This window comes from Poecilia formosa, unplaced genomic scaffold, assembly GCF_000485575.1.
Source record: "Poecilia formosa unplaced genomic scaffold, Poecilia_formosa-5.1.2 Scaffold552, whole genome shotgun sequence".
Taxonomy (NCBI): Eukaryota; Metazoa; Chordata; class Actinopteri; order Cyprinodontiformes; family Poeciliidae; genus Poecilia; species Poecilia formosa.
In genome coordinates, this window is record NW_006800491.1 from 139,306 (window position 1) to 149,614 (window position 10,309).

The window sequence follows — 10,309 nt, forward strand, 5'->3', positions numbered from 1 at the left end:
TAGAGAGGATATAACGAGTCAAAAGGTTTTTAAAGTCCAAGAATTTTTCCTCTCTTAACACCTGGTTTAATTTCTGTTAAGATCTAATTTGCTCCTGTAAGACTGGTAATGTTGAAATAATTGGAGGCTTCAAGCCACACGTAAAATGTACAAACCCTGGTTAAAACATATTTGATAAGTTGACTTAGAGTTAACTCAAAAAACATCTATGGACCAATGTTGACCTGGTCCCTGAGCTAATTGTAATTGCTACATCCTAGTTATACATGTTTTAATATTTGACAAATGACTGACACTTCAAATTGAATTCCTCGACACCACTACTTACAATTCAGCATGTTAACTATGACATGATTGATCTTTGTGTTCAACTTTAGCTGCTAAAGAGTTCCAACAGTGTCGTAAGATGGAAAGATCCTTGCAAAATCATATTCAAAACTACATTCTCTAATAATCCACTTCTCTAATGTATCTCTTAAGTTGGGACCTTGAGGTTGCTGGGAAGGCTCCACAGACCCATTTTTTGGTTAGGTACCAGTGTTTCCTGGGTTATCCTTTCTTCACTGCATCTTTGTATTGTTGTGACAATTTTGATGGCAGACTTATAATGCTCCTTGTTGCCTTGACTTAAGCTTTCAAGCTCTACTTTTATGAGGGACATTACTCTGTATGGCTAATGCAGTGATTTGTAGTTTGTAACAAGTATCTCAAGCTGTTCATGCCTCTGTTGCTGTGGCATTACCAGCTTATTGTTCTCCATGAACACTAAGCATCAGAGTCATGAATAATGACTCTGATGCTCTTTATATGAAAGGTCAGAGCTGACTCTACCTGCTGAAGATGCTGGGGTCTTTTGGAGTGCAGGAGGCGTGTGGTGGCATGAGCCACCACAGAGCAGCTCCAATATACAATAAGAAAGCAGTTTGAGCTCATTAAGGCTGATTAACTTCTGCACCTTACTTTATTTCTTTCCTCACCAGGATAAGCTGCCTACTCTTCTGTTTAGATTGGAATAAGCAGATTGGGATAGATTTATATCACACATTTTCATTTAGTTTTCTCCGTTCTGTATGTATACTAGATTTATAAAAAACCACCACAGAAGCTAGAGGCCAACCTGATCATCATCCATATAATTGTGGCCCGACCCAGTCCAAATTTCAAGTCAGGCTCAGGCTATAGATCTAAACTCCAATATGGCATTTGCTCAACTATATTGGTGTTCTCAGATGGAGAGAAGCATCCTCAGAATAGCACAACGACATTGTTCTCCACTCAGAGATTTACAAGATTATGAACAAGAGAAGAACCAACTAATGTTGCTGATACAAATAATATTCACTCATGGAACTGCAAGCACTTTCAACTTCATTATTCTCACTGGCGCATTCCTCTCAGCATCTTCTGACCTTTGGTCAATGTAGTGTGTGTTCTGGCACCTCCATGAATAATTTATTCCATTAATAAAAACTCATTCAAAAGCCCTCCAGTCTCATGAAACTTGAATTAAAGGGTTGATTTGCAATTCCAAAGACTATCTCAAGCACTCACTCAGATTATCATAGGTTCCTTGAGGAGTGTGCGGCTGCTGAGGGTTGGAGTGTCTGTGGTCCCCTCTAGTGATGCTTTGGGTTGAGAAGCTGGATGAAGAGCAGGGGATGATGTTTAGGAGACTTGCCTTTACACACCTAAAGTAAGAGTTGAAACATGAAAAGCCTTGAGGCATAATCTGATCTTTGCTGTGTCCTCTTCCACTTTGCTTCTCTGCCATGTACGTTCCTCCTCCCTTTTTCAGCTCCCACTGGTTAGCACCTCAAAAGGCCATGAGGCAGATCAGAATCTTAGATCAGATGTAACATTGGTCCCTGTGGGTGTCAAGAAGAAAACAGCCATGAAAGGGTTGAGGGGTCAGATTACTGTCAACTGTTTCCCCAGGATGCCGTACAGATAATCTTTGTGTTGAACTGAAAGGGAAAGATGGTAAAGTTACCAGCACAGTCGTATAATCTGTAAGGTAAACTTACAAAAACTGGAATTAGTTTTATCTTTCATTTCATGCCTTTTTTCTAAGTAAACAAAGAAATAGTTGCATTGAATAAAAATTTACATAAAAGTTTCTGTCAAATTTAAAGGTTCCACTGATGGTGAAGTAAAAATACTATAGAGACCCAGCATACTATAATCTTGAGCGGTATATTTGGGTGTACCTACATACTGCTGTTGGACCTGAATTTTCCCACTGTGGGGACAGTGTTTCTGTTTCTGTTCTCTTAACATGTTATTTCTGTATCTGTGTATGTTTCTTGCACATTTCTAATGTAAAGCACTTTAGTTACCTTTGTGGTTTTTGAAATGTGCTATAGAAATCAAGTGGATTGATTATTTTATGCTCGACTGAATGTCACACAAAATATTCTTTACTTGATTCCCTGCTTTCATTTTATGAAAAAAAAACTTGAATCTTACGGTTTAAGTGAAAGTGAAGGTGATAAGTTTCAAAATGGGTTACTGATTATTCTTAAGCCTTCCTGCATAAGATACTTCATGCTAGGACAATGTTTTTTTTCTTTTACAGATTGGTACCTGGGATCCAGCAAGTGGCCTCAATATGACTGACAATCAGAAGGGAAAGACAACTAATGTCTCAGATTCATTGTCCAATCGATCCCTTATTGTCTCCTCCATACTGGTGAATATATTTTTTCCTATTTTTCTTAAACTTTATTTGATTTATTTGTATTTGATAACAACACAGTCTAGTTCTGTTTATTCTAAAAATGTGTAGGAAAAAGAATTAAAGACACCCAGCAGATTACATTGGGTTGAGTTTGCAATTATTCATCATACTGAGCATGCATGCAGTAAAAAGAAAGAAAGGAAAAGTTTCATTTTAATAAGAAAAAACCTCCAGCAGAGCCAGGACCTGGCTCAACATAAACGGCCATCTTCCTTGGCCGACTGGGTGTTTGAGAAGGCACAGAAAGACACACAACCACTGATCCAGGAGTACTTTCTATGTCATAAAGATAGATACATTCAGACACTTATATACACATCAGTGGGAAACTGAACGCGGTTTCATAGGAAATTGGACTTCAGCCATCATCTTTCCAATTGCAAAATGACTACTCTCCGAGTTACAGTCGCTGCCTGCTGTTACAGTAAACACTGGCTGCCTAAGCTGTGTATTCCGGCAGATGGTTCTAGAATATACAAGGTTGTTGTATTAAATTGTATAATTGTATACATTAAAATTGCTGCAGCAGTAAGCATTAAGTAAGTGAAGTTATTAATAAAAACAAATTTGAATAGTGATACTAGTCCCAGTGATCTCTTTGCTTGGAAATGTAAAGATGTTAGAGTGCAGGCTCCCAGTTGCAGCAATTTTGAAAATTACAATTTTAATGGACTTGACTCAGAACTTTGTCAACACCGTCAGACAAAAACAAATTTAAAATTATTTTTAATGAGCCTATATTTTTACTCAGTTTTACAGACAAATGCTTCTCAAGAAACAAAAGAAATATTATTTAAAACAAAAAAACAACATAAAGTCCATCTGACAGAGTTGACAGAACTGACAGTGGTGACGAACCAGTGAGTAAAAAGAAAACACTGCACTTAGAATGACAACTAGGTGCATTGTTCATTCTTGTTGAAATAAATGCTGAAATGTTGTACAGCATACAACATGCCTCTTATCAGATCATTGATATTTTTAATTTTTTCCTCTTCCACCCTCATAAAACTACACGTTTCTGAAAATAAACAGAAACATATTTAAAAAGAAATATTTGATGCATGTGAAGTAATGCTATTTATGTGAAAATACATTAAAATGTATTAACTGCCCACTTGAGTGAGATTTGTAAACATCACTAAGGAAGAAAATACTGTCAGGTAAAAACTGACGGTGTTGAAAAAAAGCCAAACTACCTCAATTTATATGATGCTAATCTGAAAGAGGCCATATTGTAGCTCATCAGTTCCTTGAAATCTTTACAATAAACCAAAATTAAGCATTTATTTTACAAAGTTTTATCAGAATTTTGTAAATTGTCAGTTATGGTGTTGACACAATATGGTTGTGACAAAAACTTAGGAATAAAACAGAAGAAAAAACTAAAGAATAACATAAGCTAATCAGAGCTGCCTACATCTTTTAGCAAAGGAAGAAACAGGAAGTGGTCATGGGGTCCTCGGAACTTCTGATGCCTCCCAATAATGCCTGATTTCTTTACATTCTTATTTTCTCTGACTGTATTGACAAAAACTCAATTTCAATTGAGTTGGAAAATAAATACAAATGATTTTTAATTAAATGTATTGATATTTGCATGATTACTTATTTGAATATTCATACTTAGTTGCCATAACTTATTACTTTAGTATTCCTTAGAATTCCTTGAATTGTTTTTAACAATTTTTATAAACTATTGAGTTCTGCTCCTGGACAAGGGCTTTTGCAGACACCATCCACCTACTACATAGTTTAAAATAAAAAACATAGTAGCAGAAAATAGATGCAAACATTAAATCAAAGAGACAACGATATAATAAAATCAACTTCAATCCAACATCTCTCATCCTAATCTCTATCACTGCCTGGGAGAACAATTTGTGAGACGGACAACTGAACCACAAGCTCCAGCATGGTCCGTTGGTATGGGATCGGTCCTGGTAGAGGGAGGGGGACCCAGTTCCCAGCATGAGTGGAGGCCCATGGCCATCCTCTAGGATGCCAGAGTGAGTCTTAATCCAAAGCTGTGGTATTGGGTCTTGGGGAATTTCCTTTTGCTCATACAGGTGCTCTGCTGCAGCCCCTCAGCTCAGAGGTCTCCTCCGCGTAGATCCAAGGCATCATTGATCCATCTTTGTGACCATGCAGACCTTACGGAAGGAAAAACCCACTTCTCCTCTTTTGCAGCTGACTTTTAAGCATCCTAGAAATGCTCAAAGGTCACTTTCACGTCACCGTCTTCCTTTTTCCATTGGTTGTCTGCTTTAATAGATTATCTCAGATCCACCTTTTCTTTTGAGACATTATGTCATGTCTTGTTCTGGGCCTGTCATGTGTTCTTGTCCCAGGACTGCTCATGGGTCACACTCCATCCTTTAGCCTGCAAACTTTCCTTCTCTTCAGCAGTTTCAGTTCCTGTTTTGGGCCGGGCCATACGTTTATCTTTGCTCTCCATGTGTTTCCGTTCAGCTCGTTCCAGTCTCACTTCCCTTTTCTCTCCAGACGTTTCGCCAGCATTACCTATCACTCTTCCAAACTCTTAAACTTTGCTCTAAGGTCAACTGCTGTTGTCAGCACTTCAACCTCAGGTCACACTCAACAAAGTTAGTCATTACAACATACCAGTCTCGTATGTCAAAGTTAATCACAATACCCCAATATCCTTACTAATACAGATTTCAAAGTTGATCACAAAATACTGGTTGTACATTAAAATAATTGATCCTTACTGATTTCACATCTCAAAGTCATCTGTTTCACAATACTGGTTACATTTGTCAACCAGTTCATTAAGTTTAAAATCATCAGTATAATATGCATTTTTATGTCAACAACATTAATTTCCCCAGAACACTGGCAGATCTTAATAGACCTCATGAGAGGAAGGCCAACTCTGACTCCAGCGCCTTCAACACAACATAGATTGTTGTGCTGACATTGTCCAGGTTAGTTTCGTCAGTTATTTGAAGAAATTATATTGCATGTATATTTTATTCTGTGCTTTATGCAGCAGACATATTTTTTCGCTCTTCTCAAGAATCACTGATATCTGCTGACAGTGTAAAAAGCCTTCAAGAAAACAAAAACAGCACATATAACATGTATGCTAGTGCTGTAGTACTCGAGACTGGTCTTGGTCTCGAGACCACTTTTTGATGGTCTTGTCTCGGACTTGGCTGCATTTGATCTCTGTCTGGTCTCAGTCTCGGGCGTTGAGGACTCTGGATTTTATTTCAAGACTGGTCAAGACCACAACTGCGGTAAAGTCACTAAATTGCCAACATATTGTCCAGTTTATTTGCTAAACTTTGTTTTCACTGGATGCAAAATAAACAGATCAAAATCCAAGCGATAACTTAGTGTTTCTGTTTCTGCTGTCACACATCACCTCCCCCTTTAACTCATGCGGCACTCTGATACAATGCGCAATGGTTTTCTCTGAGCGGTAGATGTCTGTCTTATCATTAGTAGTAGTATCCTGCTATATAAATCATAAGAAATATGATGGCGACATGTAAATTCATCAGCACTTTGCTTTCACAGACTGTGGTACTACGTCTAACTTTTATCGTCACTTAGAAAATAAGCTCAAAAAAGGTCAGCTCTATGGACGTGATGTTAGCAAAGCTAGCTGTGCAAGGACAAATTGCATCTGCAATGAAAAATCGTCACTCACTGCGCTGAATTATTATGCGGAGGTGTTGACTTGCGTGTCACATATATGGGACAACGCCGTGACCAAAGTCTGCAATATATGACATTCACATATTGCAGAATGATCCGCATTCTGCAATATGCGGATATTACATAATGTCTGTCACAGAGAAACACAGACAGACAGGACAAACAACCATGCACACACACTCACACCTAAGCACAATTTAGAGAAACCAATTAACCTGATAGTCATGTTTTTGGATTGGGCGAGGAAGCCGGAGTACCCGGAAAGAACCCACGCACGCACAGGGAGAACATTCAGACCCCATGCAGAAAGACCGGGGCCGGGAATCGAACCCAAAACCTTCTTGCTGCAAGGCAACAGTGTCACCAACTGAAACCACTGTGCAGCCTTTATTTAATTATATACATAGATATTTATTTAATTAGCAAATAAATAAAGCACAAGAACAAAAGAGCGCACAGAACATGTTCATTGCTTTTTGATTGTTTTCATCACCTGTCATGTGGCAGACATTGCAGCACTGTGCTGCCTGGCTTCATGCAGTGGGAGAGAGGGTGAGAACAGTCATGGACAGTCATTACTTCTTGCTTGTTGCTCCTTGGTCAGTGTTCATAATTGAGCGTTGTTTACCATTAAAGCATCACCTTAATTGCTATGTTTCATGGGGTAGACAATGGTGGTTTCTAACATAGGCAATATGGGCAAATGCCCTGGGCGTTATCTTTTAGGGATGGCATGAGACCTCTGCGGATTGTGGCACAGAGATGGAAGCAAAGCAGAATGAAGAATTTGAATTGATAATGATATTGGTTACATTTGTTTCAGCTCTAAGTTTTTAATATCTAGGTGTTTCTATGGGAATGTGAATCTGTCAGATCAATTTAAGAACGAATTTTGATCATGTTTCACATTTTATTGTGTCATGTAGCACGGGGGGCCGGTCTTGGTCTTGACTCGGTCTCGGGTTAGGTGGTCTTCACTACAACACTAAGTATGCAACTTTGATTTGCAATTGTCCATGAAACAGCAACCAGTGTTGTCAGTAGTGTCATAGTTTTTCCCCCTTTCAGTCATCTAGGTTTAAAAAACTCACTGAGATTAAAAATCTCATTTACAAATGTTTCCTGAGATAGAAAGCAGCAGAACAAGAGAAGAACCAAATAGCTATAGTGCTGAACAACATAACTGTAATGACTCAGTAGAAGAACCCGGAAAATCAGCCACAACACAGGAGTGAGTAGAAAGCTCAGATTTATTAAAACACAGCTCAGACCAGGCACACTGGATCGTCAGTTCCAGCACCGCAAGGAGGGGTGGAGAGGAGAGATCGGTGACTGGAGAAATATTACCGAAGGAATCAGTTAGTGTGTGAGGAGAGAACACTAACCTGGCCTGGTGACCAGGTACTGAAGTGATCAGCTGAGGGACGAGAAAAAGAACAGATGCTGCACTGATGCAGGGGTCAGGAGGGAGTGCCCGGGAAGAAGAAACGCTGATGCAGGACAGCGCCCCAATTCCGCTACGCTCCGTGAAGACGAATACCGTTCTACTCCACATTCAGCAGAAGTACCAAATCCAGATCCAAATCCTTGGTCAGATGGGCCGAGGTCATGCACGATGAGGCAGAGAGCAGAGTAGGTATCTGTGGGAGTGGGCATGAGTGGAGTATTCAAAACAGGCGTGGGTCAAGATCCAGATGGGCAATCATAGACAATTCAACAAGGGCAAGACAAAGGGGCAAATCCGGGGAACAAGAGCATGGTTGCAACGATGAGGGCGAATCATATATGTTATGGTTTGATGCCCATAACGTATATGTGTTGTTGCTTTGAATTGTTAGATTATGAAGATATTGTGATCATATCTTGCTCTGTGTCTTTTGTTTTGAGCTGATCCATGTCATGTCCCTCATTTCTGTTATTCCTTGCACCTTGTGTCACTCCCTGATTATTTCCTTTTTTATGCCTCTGTCATAACCACGCTGCCAGATGCTTTCAGCTTGTGGTTTTCCCCTGGTTCTCTCCCTGGTTTTACACACCTGCATCAAATGATGGCTCATTAGAGGCCTAAGCAGAACACTGACTTACTGAGGAGGTTGTTGCAACCACAAGGGATAGAACTAAAACATGCAGGATGCCAGCCCTCGAAGACCGACTTTGGACACCCCTGTTTTAGAGTCTCTGTTTCATCACAGCTGATTCCAACAGCTACATCCTCATCATGTCAAAGTTCTGCTAATGACCCATCACTTGATTCAGGTGCATTGCATCAGGGAAAGATGCAAGGTGGACACCAGACCTTGAAGACTGACCTTAGACTCCATGGATTAAACCAGAGGTCTCAAATGGCATTCCACAAGGGCTGGCATCCTGCAACTTTAAGATGCGTCTCAGTTTCACCATGTAATGCCAATATGTAGGCCATGGGACACAGGTAAAAGTTGCAGGACTTTGGCTCTCGAGGAATGGGGTCTGAGACCAAGGTTTGTTTAGGGAAAATTAAATTGAGATAGCATTTCTTTAAACCAGTAAAACAAAGCTAGAACAGCTCTCAGGCATAACACACTTGCTCCAAAGATGTCATTATTTTTAAGCCTTTCCTCTTGAAAAATCTCCCAGTGCTTTGTTTGTACTGCCCTTTCTTTTCATAGCACTTTCTAGAAATTTTGCTCTCTGATTCAATTGAAGTAGAGTACCTCAAAGCACTTCTCTTCCCAAATTGCCAATTGACTTCACCACTGTGGGGATTCCAATTTAGTAGAAGACTCAGGCAAGGGGAAATTAACTGACTGATTGTCCAATAAGATTTTGTGCTTTATGGCTCTGCCTCCTGTTGAGCAATTTATCAGAGACACCAAGTGTTTTTCTTTCCAGTGATTTCAAAATCAAGGTGATACTCAGCTTAAAAAGCCTTCTGACTTGAAAAGCTCTTTATTTAATTGTTTGTTCAGAATTATTTGCTTAGATGTTTCAATGGTTGAATTTTTCAACTAGTTTCCATCTGATTTCCTTCTGTTCTAAAGATATGTAATTTTCATTGTTGGAAATTTTTTAACAAGTATCTGCCAACTATTACTTATGCAGTGATAATCACCACTGTTTACAATAAGATTATTTATTTATACATTTTAAAAGTCAAATACATATTTTCATTTTATTCTCTATTTTTTGTGTGCAGTGACTGTCATAAATTATTTCCCACATCAGAGAACATTCATAGTTGAAAACAGAAGTTTGCATACTTTTCCTGTTTTAGGTAAATTATGATTATTGATTTTTTTTTTTTTTTTTTTTCGCTAAATGCAGAGAGAGAGAGAGAGAGCTGTTTGAGGCAATTTTTATTGCTTTTTTTTAAAGTCAAAAGTTTAAATACACTTCATTGGGTCAAACATTTTGTGTATCCTTCCACAAGCTTCTCACAATAGTTAGATCTGGCTCCCATTGTGCTCTTTGAGATTCTGGGAACCAGCAGTAAGCCTGCAGTCTGAGAGCAGAGTGCTCTGCTAGGAGTATCTGGAACAATCAGATCTCAGATGTATGATATAGGTGATTATACGAGCTTTGTATATGTGAGAAGAGGAATCTTAAATTCTGTTCTGGATGTAACAGCAAGTCAATGAAGGGAAGCTAAAACAGAAGAAATATGATTTTCCTTTTTGATTTTCATCAGGGGCCTCATGCATGAAGCGTGCGTACACAAAAAATGTGTGGGGTCATATTTTACATAGAAGTCGGCATGTATAAAAAGTGTATTTAAAGCAGGTTCTGCAGCTGGAGTCAGCTACAACACACGCCACACACGCCTGTGTAAAACTCACTTAACCGCTAAGTCAGGATGCCATACAACTGTTAACAAAGTGTACGACGATCTACTCATGATTCTGTATT

The 10,309-nt window shown here is 39.1% G+C and overlaps 1 pseudogene; it reads left to right on the top strand.

The window, feature by feature from the left end:
• Window positions 1-10,309, top strand: part of LOC103129515 (glutamate receptor ionotropic, kainate 2-like) — a 293,278-nt pseudogene that overhangs the window by 139,288 nt on the left and 143,681 nt on the right.